At 43.1% G+C, this 13,858-nt stretch overlaps 1 long non-coding RNA gene across 1 annotated transcript; it reads right to left on the bottom strand.

Moving 5' to 3' along the window:
• Window positions 1-665: 665 nt before the first annotated feature.
• On the bottom strand, window positions 666-1,898 carry LOC136624904 (uncharacterized). Its single transcript, XR_010792486.1, has 3 exons — window positions 1,831-1,898; window positions 977-1,015; window positions 666-721 (listed from the first exon to the last, which is right to left on the bottom strand). It is a non-coding gene; the product is annotated as an uncharacterized lncRNA (long non-coding RNA).
• Between the last annotated feature and the right edge of the window lie 11,960 nt (window positions 1,899-13,858).

A 13,858-nucleotide genomic window follows, 5' to 3' on the forward strand; every position in this document is an offset into this window, starting at 1 on the left:
AAAAAAGGTAAAACATAGGAACAGAATTCTGAAAGCCAATAAGAAAACAAGAACAAAAACCTAAACTACAACTATCTAGTGATTCCACACTTGGCCAGGCCTCCTTTACATGATGTTTCATAGGCCTATAATGGAGAACGCGGCTCCAGTTATCATCATTGATAATTGGTCAAGTGTGAACATACAGAAAAAAAATCTCATCTGTACAATCTGTTATTACTAAGGTCAAGCATCATAAAATGTAGATCCAGTAATGAAACAGTCTTGTCACCTCAAATCTACAATGTTCTAAAATGTATATACGGTAGTCATCATATAATAGGAGACCACAAGCCTTCCACAAACCTGCTGATGGTCCCTCCTTCCTCCTCCTCCTCCTCCTCCTCCTCTTCCTCTTCCTCTTCCTCATCTTCCTCCCTTTTGAAGAAATAAGATAAAATATAGGCACATTATCTAGAAAGCCAATAAGTAACCAAGACCAAAAAGCCAAAACTACAACTATATAATAGACAACTTATATAACAATTTCCTCATACACTGCTGGAACTGATCTCCCTCTCGTTATGAGCGGGGGGTCCTAATCTATGACCATGGCAGTGGTAGAGAAGTCACATTCACCAGCTATGCCCAACCTTCTTATAATGTAACCCTACTTTTTCTATAGACTTACGGAATTGGCTGCACACTTGGCCACAAAGACACTTCATTGTATTTGAATCTCCTACAATAGAAAACAGAACTGTGGTTAGAATAATCCATAATCATGAGACGCTACACAGGATCCATCTATATATAACTCATCTCTCTTAGGGAAACACATAGGAATACATTGTAGCATCTCCTCCTCTATATATCATGATAGATAACACAAGAAGATTGTATTTTATCTAAACATTGTATCCACAACAGCCTCCTCCTATATGACTCTGTAGGGTAACACTAGAGAAATACAAGCATTATTCTATATGGTAAGTACCGGAATAATGGCCTCGCCTCCTTCACCTTCTGCATCCAACTGTTATAAGAAGAAACATGACAAATATTATATATACAGGTTATAGAAAGTACCAGGAATATACATTATACTACTGGCATCAGATATAACATGCAGTACAAACACTGGAGCTCCGGCCCATAGAGGATAGTGTTATATCTATTGGGTGATGTAAACTAGATGTTGGGGGTAAAAGGCCCAGTAACAGGGGCCACACAAATTCTATAAGACTCTTTACAATGATCACTTTGGAGGAATCAAACCAGTAGAACCCTGTTTCGGGTCACACTTTGCTAAAAGTTTGGTTTGGCATGAACCTGAACTGAGCTTTTAGCAAAGTTCTACCCAAAACAGGGTTCAACTGGTTCAGTTTGTTCAAAATTAGTCCTGAACACTTGTGTATAACACTAAGGGCCATAAAACCCCTGTATATCACTCTGAGTGTTTTATAGGGCTTTTATAGCTCCTAGACAATGTTATACATGGGTTTTAGGGGTTTTGCTGAACTTCTAGTTTGGTTTAAGCTAAAGGTGAACACCCACTTGTGTTTTTTTTAACGCTGAAATATCACAGGTTTTTTTACGTGATTGTCAATGGGACTTTCTAATGTTAAAAATACATTACAAGTTTGTGCTTTGTGATTTTTGTGCGATGCGTTTTTAATCTTAGAAAGTCCCATTGACAATCGCGTTAAAAAAAGCAGCGATATCGCAGCGTTAAAAAAAACGCAAGTGGGTGTTCACCCTAATTCAGACTGAACCAAACTTTTTACAAAAGTTTTGCAAACCAACTGAATTTCTCAAAAGTTCACTCATTACTAAAAATGACACACATACTTCTCATCAGGGAAATCCTCTTCCTCCTCCTCATCTTCCTCCCTTTAGAATAAATAAAATGAAACATTAATACATAATTTGTAAAGCCAATAAAAAAAACAAAAACAAAAAAGCATAAACTACAACTATATAATCGGCAACTTCTACAGCAATTCCCTCACACACTGCTGGAACTGATCTCCCTCTCGTTATGAGCGGGGGGTCCTGATCTATGACCATGGCAGTGGTAGAGAAGCCACATTCATCAGCTATGCCCAGCCTCCTTATAAATATAACCCTGCTTCTCCTATAGACTTACGGAATTGTCTCCAGCCACGGTGGCCAAGAAACTTCATAAAATTTGAAATTCCTACGATAGAAAACACAACTCTCGTTAAAATAATCAATAATCATGTGACGCTACACAGAATCCATCTATATATAACTCATCTCTCTCAGGGAAACACATAGGAATACATTGTAGCATCTCCTCCTCTACATCACTCAGTATGGTAACACTAGAGAAATACAAGCATTATTCTATATGGTAAGTACCGGAATACTAGCTTGGCCTTCTTCACCTTCCAGAACCATCTGTTATAAGAATAAACAGGACAGATATTATATATGCAGTTTATAGAAATATACATTATACTATTGGCATCAGATATAACATCCAGTACAGTGTTGGTCTATTGGGTGATATAAACTAGATGTTGGAGGTAAAAGGCCCAGTAACAGGGGCCACACAAATTCTATGAGACTCTTTACAATAATTAGGGTTGAGCGCATCAAACCAGTAGAACCCTGTTTTGGGTCACACTTTGCTAAAAGTTTGGTTTGGCATAAACTCAAGGCAAGCTTTTAGAAAAGTTCTACCCAAAACAGGGATCTACTGGTTCAGTTTGCTCACAAGTTAGTCCTGGTGTATAACACTGTCTAAGGGCCATAGAAGCCCTGTATAACACTCGCAGTGTTTCATTAGGATTTTATGGCTCATAGACAATGTTATATCTTAGTTTTAGGGGTTTTGCTGAACTTCCGGTTTGGTTCAAACTAATTAAGACCGAACCAAACTTTTACAAAAGTTTTGCAAACCAACTGAACTTCTCAAACGTTTGCTCATCACCAAAAATGATACACATACTTCTTGTCTGGGAAATCCTCCTCCTTCTCCTCTAAACTTTTCTTCATCCTAATTGAGAGTAAGGAAGACAATGAGAATTAAACATCAATGACTCCTGGGACGTCTTAAGATGTAGACAAACCTTTATAATAGACCGATATGTACTTCTAATTTACTAGACCCAACCTGAAGCTAAGACCTTTACCTCTATTGTATTTATACCCAACCTGTTTCTGCACCTCTAGACCTGAACCCAAAGCCTGAGCACCAACCCATCGATCCCCAACATCTATTAACTACATAGTCAGAGAAATTGTACATTTACAATAGAGATGAACTTACCTGAAAATATGACAATCGTTCTCCAATTGCTCAGCAATAGCTCAACGCTCACCAATGCTACTAGAGGGAAAAAGAAGAATTTACAGAAAATTGATCATAGTATTTCCCTGAGAAGTATCTGCTGATACACTTATAGGATGGAGAGAAGTGAGAGAGGAGAAGAGCGGACAGCTGGACTCACACAGGGGAGACATATGGGAAGAGGTGAAGAAATGCCAAAAAATAATGGTGGACACAAGCAGATCCTCAGAGAGCAGACTTACCTCCACTAGCAACTACAACCCTCAACAGAATGTTAGCGCTGCGGCTCCTTATATACCAGGTGCAATGTCATAATCCCAACATTCCGTGGCCATGTATGAAAGCATCAGCTGTTATTTAAAGGGACAGTACGAGGCCACACAGACAATCCCATGTAATGTAGATGAAATGGGAAATTCTTCCCATCTGACACCTGATATATAATATTATTCTGGTGTCATTTTTGCCTTATATACACCTGTACATACATATAGCTATAAACCACACATCTGTACACAAATACGACATACACAGTACACATACAGGTACACATACATACATATATACTACACAGGTACTACACAGGTCATTCTCTAATGACCCTGTGTCGTACAAACATGAAATTTGGCACAACTATTCTTTAGGTCGTCAATAGCAAAAGTAAAGGGGTTGCAACTTGATTATTCAATTCTAAGTGGAAAAGTAAGTGACCCTCTATGTAATATAAATAATAGCATACATCTGTACCTTACAAATGTGAAATTTGGCACAAGCATTCTTTAGGACATAAAGTGACCTCTGTGTGTATATTCTGAAACAATTTAACTGACCTCTATGTGCATATACTGAAAGGCTGTAAAGTATATAAGGAAGCAGCCATAGACTGCAGATATGGAGCATGCCTTTAAGGCTAAGAAGGGGTTGCAATGTCCAGTCAGGGGTTAAATTGGAATAAAAAGGGGCATTACCTCTAGGCTGGGTTTGCCGCGGAAATTCCATCTGGAAATTCGCTGCGGCAAATCCGCCTGCGGCCGCTAATTCCGGGTTTAGCAAGCCATGTGGACGACATTTCTCAGAAATCTCGTCCACACGGGACGGCAAAGCCGATAGAAGCCGGCCGCATCATGTTCATTTTTTTTCTCCTTCCGCTGCGGCCACGCTCTCCTCTATGGGAGCGCTGGCTGCAGCGGAAGAGCGAGCGGCCAGACTGCTTCAAAACCCGCGGCTAAGTGCAGCGGGTTTTGAAGCAGCGCTTCTCCTGGCGGAAATCTCGCGTTTTTTTGCTGCGGCCAAACGCAAGATTTCCCCTGGGAATCCGGCATGTGAGAACCCAGGCTTAAGGGTAAAAAGTGCAGAGTGTGGGACTAGTGGCACATTCTGCAGAGGGACATCAGTACATACAGCCTGAGGAGAATCTAACCTGAGGAGAATCTGAATCCTCTATGTGTTTACATATTTTATTCCTTGGTTACTCTGAAGTAACCACGACGACTTACACACACATGTATAGTACCAAACCCACAGATATTTCCAAAGCACTTTGCAGACCGAAATCAGACACATTCATCTGAACAAGGCCTTAGTCAAGCCTCTCCTTTCCCTCTGAATACCACCTATGGCGCGGTGTTTACAGCAGACTGCAGACTGCCATACATGAGATGATTTTGGGCGGAGACCTATGCCCCTCAGCAGGGTTACTACATATTTATCACACTCTGTGCTGTCAGGATATTACCCAGTAAACAGGGTAATACTGTAATATACTGCAATGCTTCTGATTGGCTGAGTGCTGTGATGCTCAGCCAATCAGAGCCAATGCTCGATGAACCAAACAGCCATTCATTGGTTGTGATTGATTCATCGAGTGCTGGCTCTGATTGGCTGCGTGATGGCCTTCAGACAATCATTGGCAGTGCTTCCTGGATGCAGGGATTTTCTGATCCCCGGCCAGAAGAGATGCTGAAGACAACTGCTGGAGACCGGGGAACAGATGGGCCGAAGTCGGACAATGCTTCTTAGGTGATGATTGTGTTTTGTTATTTTAATTTTTTCTGCAGCTAGGTCTTAGACAGTAAGATTTCCTACTGTCAACGTTGCATCGCCCCACACAGAACCGCGGTTTCATGTGATACAATGCAACAGAGAGGAAGGCTACATAGGGAAACATGGGCTACAAAACCTCACAAGTCACATGCATATCGCAAAACCCGCAAGGTTTTGGACTCTCAATGTAGCGTGACACAAAACATCGCAAATGTGAAGGAACACATAGGAAAGCATGGAATTATGGGCCTATAAAAATGCCAGATTTGATTTTTTCAGAAATGATTGATGGAAACTTAACACCAAAGTACTGAAATAATTTACTGTCCCTGCTTAAAGCTGTCCCAAATTGCTTCATTAAGCCTAGTTTTATGTGTAACGGTGGCAACAGTATTTTCGAGGGATCAACCAGTGGAAGCGAAACACCTTTCGCCAGGTGTGAAGGTACTTCTGACTGGCTACTGCTTCCAAACGCAATGTTTAATCCTTACTCTGGAGTCCTATTTACACAAAAAGTAAGGAAATTGGGTGTAGCCTGCTTATTGGCTAAACAATATTGCAATCACCTTGAAAATCTGAAGACAGACAATTTATGACGCTTGGGTAAAGTCCAAGTGCCAGACGCTTGGCCAAGGGCTTGACATTGTACGGGGGTGGCACAGGGATGGATTCACTATGAGGCAGTGGTCTCATGGCAGATGGCATATTAGTATACACAATGTTATACTTACTGGCACTGGTATGGCCCACGATCTTCACTGTGCAGAAGTAGCAGTCATCACTGTGATTTCTTGGCTCACACCATACCATGGGTGCACCGAACGGCATTGCTTCCCTTCTTCCACTTGTCCACTTCCCCAACCTGTCCACACATGCACGGCACACTTTGTGAGGAGCCAATGCTTTGTTCTGATCTGCTAGTTTAAATCTGAAGTATTGAAAATAAGCATTTTTCATGAAAGGCGTAATATTTTGCCTGTTTTCCTGTCGGCTAACAGCACATATGTAGCAAAATATGTCTGGATGATTGACACAACCACGGGAAGCCATTGTACACGCCACGAAGAAACAACGAACGGTCACTATAAAGAAAGAAGGGAGAGGTGGCGAGAGGTATGGGTCATACTGGCGTGCCAAGATTACTTTCTCTCATGTTTAGGCTTTGTGAGTTCGGCAAATCTTGATGCGATACAGATAAATCAATTTCATTTTCATAATCAGCTATGTACTTATGTTTATCTGTTCCTTGCACATTCATTCCATCCCTCCAGAGAACATTTTCACATGTTACAAACATTGCCATGTATCAATGTCATTAAAAAAAGTGACGTTTTATTTTATGTTTTGCCATTTTTGTGATCTGTGAGAAAACCTGACATGATACAAAATTTTGAAGGTCATTTCCAGAATCTGCTGAAAAAACCCATTCCGATACAACTCTTCAATTAAAAACAACAAGCAAAAGTGCAGATTAGTGACCCACCTCTCCATAATACATGTGAGCCGCTGACCTGTTCTACTATACTGTTGTACTATGGAAAGCCTCAGTGTGTGAGATCTACGGGACAGTGAATAGTAATGTTACACAGGCTGGACTGGATACAATCTTATCATCATTTTGATGCTTATGTCATTTGTGCTGATACATTGGGAGTCTTTGGGAAATGGGATTAATATAACTAAAGTGAACTTTTTGTCACCTACCTCATAACCTCTAGCTTTATTTTATACTTTTCAGATACAACTATTTGGTAAATGATTGGGGAAATAATGTCTCCACAGCGCCACCTATAGGAAGGTAACAGAAACTAGCCCATAGCATAGCTATGTTTCAATAAACGGCACTGTAGATAATTATTCCCCCAATAATTTGCATAGTTTTTTTTCCAAGGAAACATTGCAAGGCCTATTACCAGACCCCCTGTAGCCTTACCACCTAGACTCACTATAGATACAAATGCTGAATTGGTTGTCTCATGAAGACAACCCCTTTTTGAATGGCATGGCAATATTTATTCTCTAACTCCCGACCATTAGCTGTTATCACCAGAGAGGTATGTGTCTGCTCATACAGTATACTTCCCTCTTGCAGCAGAAATATACATTAGTACTGTCAGAAGAAACCAGGCAGGTATAGCGAGTATTGAATACAATGAGAGCTGCACCTGCAATATCTAACCAGGCAGCTGTCATAAAGTCAGCCCAATGTGCTTTCCATTAGCTTAACTGGAGCAACTAGTGTCAGGCAGCTGCTGCCAAGGCAAATAGGATCATGGGGTGAATCAAAAGAGGTCATGGGGCACATGACAAGAACATTGTTCTTCCTCTTTACAAGGACATACCAGAGCTTACAAGTAACTGATTAGACCACACATGGAATATTGAGGACAATTTTAGGCAGCAGTACTCAAGATGTGAGCCACACAGACACTGATCAGTCTGTGTGAGGAGAGAATGCAGGAAGCCAAGCAATTTCCTTGTGCTTGCCCAGGGCCCAGTCTGCCCAGGATATGCCGATGCTACCACTAAGCACTAAGAGAGAGGACCGCTGCTTAGCCAGAGGAAGGCACAAGTAACGTGAGTGTGAATCGGTAGAGAGTGAGAAAGACCCGGGAGTGGAATCACACAGATAACTTGGACTGTGGATTTATTCAGATATCCCAAGAAATCCTCTCTGTTGCACCACTTTATCTTCTGTGCCAGAACTGTTGATGTACCTTGAATGGTGCCAAGTTACAGTAAACAGACATTGCCGACTGTTCCCGGTTTTGTCCAGAAAGTTTTCCCAGTGTGTGGACTACTTTATTCCATTGTCAAGTTCCACTGCAGAAGATGAAACGGTAGCATCACGTGTGACAAATGTACTACAGGTAACCTTGAGTTACTTTCCCTGTGATCTCCCCCAGCAGTGACTTGGTCGGGTCCTGAGCTACCCCCAGGGTAGGAGGTGGTAGAGCCCCGTGACAAGGTCATTATCTACCCCGCTATCTCCTCGGCCGTGGTCCCGCTCCTCAGACGTTGTAACAGATTACTTCAGGAGGGTCAGTGACCCAGTGATTATTCCAATTGCCAGATTGGGGTCGGGAAGGAATTTTTTAAATTAATGGGGAAAATTGGCTTCTATCTCATGGTGTTTTTTGGCCTTCCTGTGGATCAACATTGGGGGGTAACAGGCTGAACTGGATGGACATGTGTCTTTTTTCGGCCTTACCTACTATGTTTCTATGTAGTGATAGCAGTGCCAGTAATCAGCTGATCTGTGGTGATCTGAGCGACGGACCCTCATCAATCATCTATTGATGACCTATCCTGAGGACTGGTCACTGTGCAGGATTAATAATGTGACTTTTTAATAATCTGGACTTTTGTGGACAGAGTGATACCAATTTTTAATTATTTTTTGACGTCTTGAACATTTTCTTTTTTAATCTTTTAATATATTTTTTTGAAGTCTTTAACTTTATTTTACTCACTTTTTCCATTAGTCCCTAACACGGGAGTTGAGATCATTTGATCACTAATACAGTATAATGCAATACCATAGTATCACATTATATTGTAATCTGATCAGCAATCTATCAAAACCTGCCCCAGGCGTGTCTTGATAAGCGATCATTTCTGGCATCCCTAGCAGCCTCAAGAAGATCCCAGGCTGCCATGACAGCAGCATGCCACTTTGCTACTACATGATAACCTTCACCTAATATCTTGGCCAAAGTATCATCTTGGTATAATAAGGAACATTCTTATGAATTCTGAAAGATAATATCATGATAATTGTTGCTAAGCTGTGGAGAGAAAGGAAGCAACAATGTTTTTGTTGTCTGGTCAAATGACGGACAGCTGAGCAGAAACCAAATGGACCCCATTATAGCCAACAAGTTCCGCTTGGCATTGTTTAGTTCTGTCATAAGACGGATCCATTCTTCCAGGGAACTACCCTTTCCAGCAGGAAAATGGAACCCCCGCAGAAGATGTGAAAGCAACCCTAGGCCAGATACACAAGTTGCATAGTTGCACGCGCTTTTGTGGAATGGGCGTTGCGTATTTGTGCTCGGTGTATTTCACTGTACTTTTTGTGCGCGCAATTGAGCGCACATAAAAACACACGGATGCTCTCAGCCATTCAAATGCCTAATAGTTTCATAAGTTCAAAATGTTTTCTTTCCCTGCGCAAATGTGCAGGAAAATAGAACATACTGCATATTTTTTCACGCAACGGCATTGCGCATGCCAAAAGAGCGCATGTGAATGAACCCATTAAGATCAATGCTCTTCTATTTTCTGCGTGTTGTGCTCGCAAATATGTTCATGTGAATCCGGCCTAATCCTGGCATGTAATATATTATTCCCAGCTGTTTCCTTGCGATGCGGAGCTGTTTTAACACATATCACAACATTATCACCTATTAGTTTACTATCCAGAAACTAAATCTGACAGATTGTAATCATGCGTGGAAGGGAAATAATCCGGATTATTGTTGATGTATCCTATACATTCAGATATAACATTAGTGTCCTCCTTCCATTCAGCCAGTATGTCATCAGTGAAGCCCCCGTACCGATGAACATACTGGCTGTATGGATTGTGTATTGAGAAGATATATTTTTCTTCACACCACGAAATGTAGAGGGCGGCAAGGGACGGAGAAAACTTCATAGCCACAGGCGTATTCTGAATCAAGCATAGTTGTGTTGTATGAAACACTTCACAAGTCCGGATACATTCTGAGAATTCATCATGGTAAACACTAATTCTGTAGATGAGAACCTAAGGCCACCGAAGCAGCAGGGAAAACAGGAGACATCACTTTGGCCTTCATGTTTCTTTTTGCGCGCATATAAAATGCAGCGAATACAAGTACAGCGTCCGAGGAGCGGGCCACAGCCTAGGAGACAGCGGTGTAGAGTTTGGGCCTTGTAATGGTGGCCCTACCGTCTCCCACCCAGAGGGTAACCGCTGACAGGTCCAAGGGCCGAGGGCAGGTTAATAAAAGGGGAAACCTAATACTGGATTACCTTAGTCTCGTTCGTCACGGGTGACACCACCATTTCTTCTGCAGCGGGGAATTCCTAGTTGTCAGAGTAAATCCTCCCTTGCGCAGCTTCCATGGGGGAATTCCAAGTTGGCAGAGTACATTCACACACACGGGTACTTTTAAGACACAGCCTCTGGAAACGGACAGGCGACTGGTCATTTTACTTCAATTTCCAATAGCCAAACAGTTTCGTGAAAAAAGGTGTGACAGAGAGACCTCACGGGATCACAGGAGAAACCACAGCCAAAGTTATCTGTAGGTCCTGGCCCGGCACCACGCTTGCTTTCCTCTCAATCTCTACACACTCACGAGTAGGAACAGGCTGAAGAACTTCTGGGGTTGGCAGTCCCTGACAATCACTAGTCCATTCTCTAAGCTTCCTCCATTCTGTATCACACAGGTTGAAGGTACCTGTGTGGACTTCCTGCAGAGCTCCCCACACTCCTCTGTCTGACAGGACCCATACAGAACTCTCTTCTCCCTCAGAACTCTCTCTGCACACAGCTTGCAAACATCATCACATGACGGACAAAAAGATACAAAACCCAGACAGTCATCTCACATACTAGAATCTTAACCCTTTCAGTGCTGCAGCTATGCAATACACATTATTCTTGCTACACAAAAGACACTGACAATACATAGACAATCGAATGTATACAGCTATGGTGGGGCCCCATTGTACTGGACCACTACACAACTGTAGCACATACATAAAAAAATGACCCATAGGCACTAAAAGCGCACTGAATACACTCATATACATGCAGTGAAATCAGAGCGATATTCACGCGCCGAAACTGCTGCTAGGCTGCATTCACACAAGCGCGAATCTCACACAGGTTTGGTGCATTGTAAGAAGCATTAAACTTGCGAGAATATGAACTCCAATCATTTGAATAGAGTCACACACAATTAAACGACATTGTGAGGCAAAAATTTGCTGCATGTCCTAGCAGTTTTCTAGAATGTCCAAGATAGGTTGCCTCCAGTTTAAACGTACACCCTGATGGGACCCAAGGATGAAGCCGGTAGCGAGATGTGAGCAAGTCCTTTGTTCGTCCAGGATTGGAGGGTTGGTTCAATCCCCGATAAGAAAAACAAGGGCTTCTGTTTCTCTGCCTACTTGTGAAGTGGAAGTGTCTCATGATATCCCTTTTTGTGATTTTCCAAAATCCTTTAAAACCTCCGGATTCTATATGCACTTAACTTTTGGAAAGTGAACACACAGTAATGAAAGGATGTACTTTTATGACCGGTGATGCCCCCTGTATCTCATTGGCTGCACATCTGCCTTACCTGTAGGTCCTGGCAGGCCACTAACATTAAGCTACAGTTGCAAATGCTTTTCATCAAAGGTGGCCTCGACCTCTGTAACTTCAGGGACCCTGCTGCAAGGTGCGCATTGGGCCACCTGAAAGGGCCTTTCCCGCCGGTGGCTCAAAAGGCAGCACCCCGCTCTGTGTTGAAGAGCAAAGCTGGGTCGGCATGACTGAGGCGACAGTGCCATGAATCCTCTTTGCTGGTGGCCCCACAGAAGGCGCTCCAAGCACCCCCACATGTATTGATGATTAAGTTCACCAGCAGGGAGGAGACATTGCCAGTGGTGCTGTAAGTCACAGACTGCATGCACAGGCAGCAGGAGCCAAGCAGGGAGCCGGCATCGGTGCGCTGCACTCCCTGACATGCGTCCCCACCAGACTGCATGAGGAGAGCAGGGAGCCTACAGGGATAGCGAACACAGAGTTACAGGCTGCAGCTGCATACACCAGGAGGATAGCTGGGAGACCACAGTGCCGGGGACGGGGGACAGGCAGTAAGCTGCAGAGGGCTGCTCAGTGCCATTGCTTACAGCTCACAGACTTAACATTTAGCACCTTCCAGGACCTTCACCTATTGACCCTATCGGGAGCTAGGGGTGTGACAGGGGCGTTCCTCCTGACAAACCTCTAGCTTCCGGTGGCGTCAAAATACCATAATAACGCGCTGACATGCTGATTTCATTGGGTAGGTTTTATTTTTGATGATTGACTGGCAGTTAGGCCAATCAAAGGGGGTTTGGCATCTAGTAAAACACCAGATTGATTATTTGAAACAGTGCCTTTTATTGTGATGTCAGTCGATTATATATATACACCTCCCGCTGCTATTATCCAACCTGGGGAATAGTAATTAAACCATGCAACCAACAAAACGACTGTCATCACAGCAAGTAATCCGTATCCTTGAGCATAATGAGGGGCAAAGAAGGAAAGACCTCCATATTTTTTCCTAGCTAAGAAGTTGGTCAGATACACCTAATGCAGTATTAGGGCAGTCAACCTACCGGCCCATATCTTAGCAAATTTATATAGAGGGATGACCCCATTTTCTTCACGCTGCCAAGCAACCCTAGTAGGTTTTTTTGGGTGCTTCCAGTTAAGCAATATAACTTTTTTAGCAGTAAAGAACAGCAATTTATATAGAGTACGTGTTACTGTGTCAACCGAAATGTCCCCCACAAAGACAAAGAGATAGATTTTAGGATGCAGGGTGTGCGGGCCCCTAAGTGTGTCTCCATAAACTCAGGGACATCTCTCCAATAGGTCTGCAGAACATGGCATTCCCAAAACATGTGCATGATAGTGCCCGCACTCATCAATCATTTCGGGCAGTCTGCATTGGGAATTAGGCCCATGGTACACAAACGGGTGGGAGTATAGTAGATTTTGTGCAGGAACTTGACTTGGATTAACCTGTTTCTTGCACTGATCAAGGGCAGCCCTGAGCTGGCCAAAAGCCCGTCTCGGTTGTCTGAGTCCAGGTCTGATAAGCCCCACTTTTCAGGAGCCCCCATCTCTCAGTGAAACAAGACACTTTGTCAGTTGTCTATGAAAACAGCACAGTATCTTCAGAGTATTGGACATCTGTTTCAGCTCCTCTAGTCGGGTCAGCACAAGGGGTATGTTTAGACCTCCAAATTGGGCTCCGAGGGCATGATGGAGTTGGCGATATCTAAAGAGGGAGTTATTAGGAAGGCCCGATCATTTCTGCAGTTGTGAGAAGGTACTAAGAACACCATTCTCAACCACATCCCCGAGGGTAGTTATCACATGACGTCTCCAGAAGATAATGTCTGGCATTCCTTGCAAGTTTGGGAGGTTTTGATTTCTCCAAAGGGAAGTATGAGAGGACCATTTTGCTGCCTGGTCCTGTACCAAGTGGAGGGTTATACTCCATACTTTAAGGGTCACCCACATAGGCATAGGCAGGGTATTTATGCATGAAGTCGGGCCCCTTAGCAATAATCTTAAACTTTGTTCAGGACTTACTATTCTGTGTTCAAGCCAGGGGTGTAACTATAGAGGATGCAGGGGATGGGGTTGCACCAAGGCCCAGGAGCCTTAGGGGGCCCATAAGGCCTCTCTTCTCCATATAAGGAACCCAGTACTATGAGTAGAGCATATTAGTTGGGGGCCCTATTATAAGTTTTGCACCG

The sequence above is a fragment of the Eleutherodactylus coqui genome, chromosome 4, assembly GCF_035609145.1.
Source record: "Eleutherodactylus coqui strain aEleCoq1 chromosome 4, aEleCoq1.hap1, whole genome shotgun sequence".
NCBI classification, from domain to species: Eukaryota; Metazoa; Chordata; class Amphibia; order Anura; family Eleutherodactylidae; genus Eleutherodactylus; species Eleutherodactylus coqui.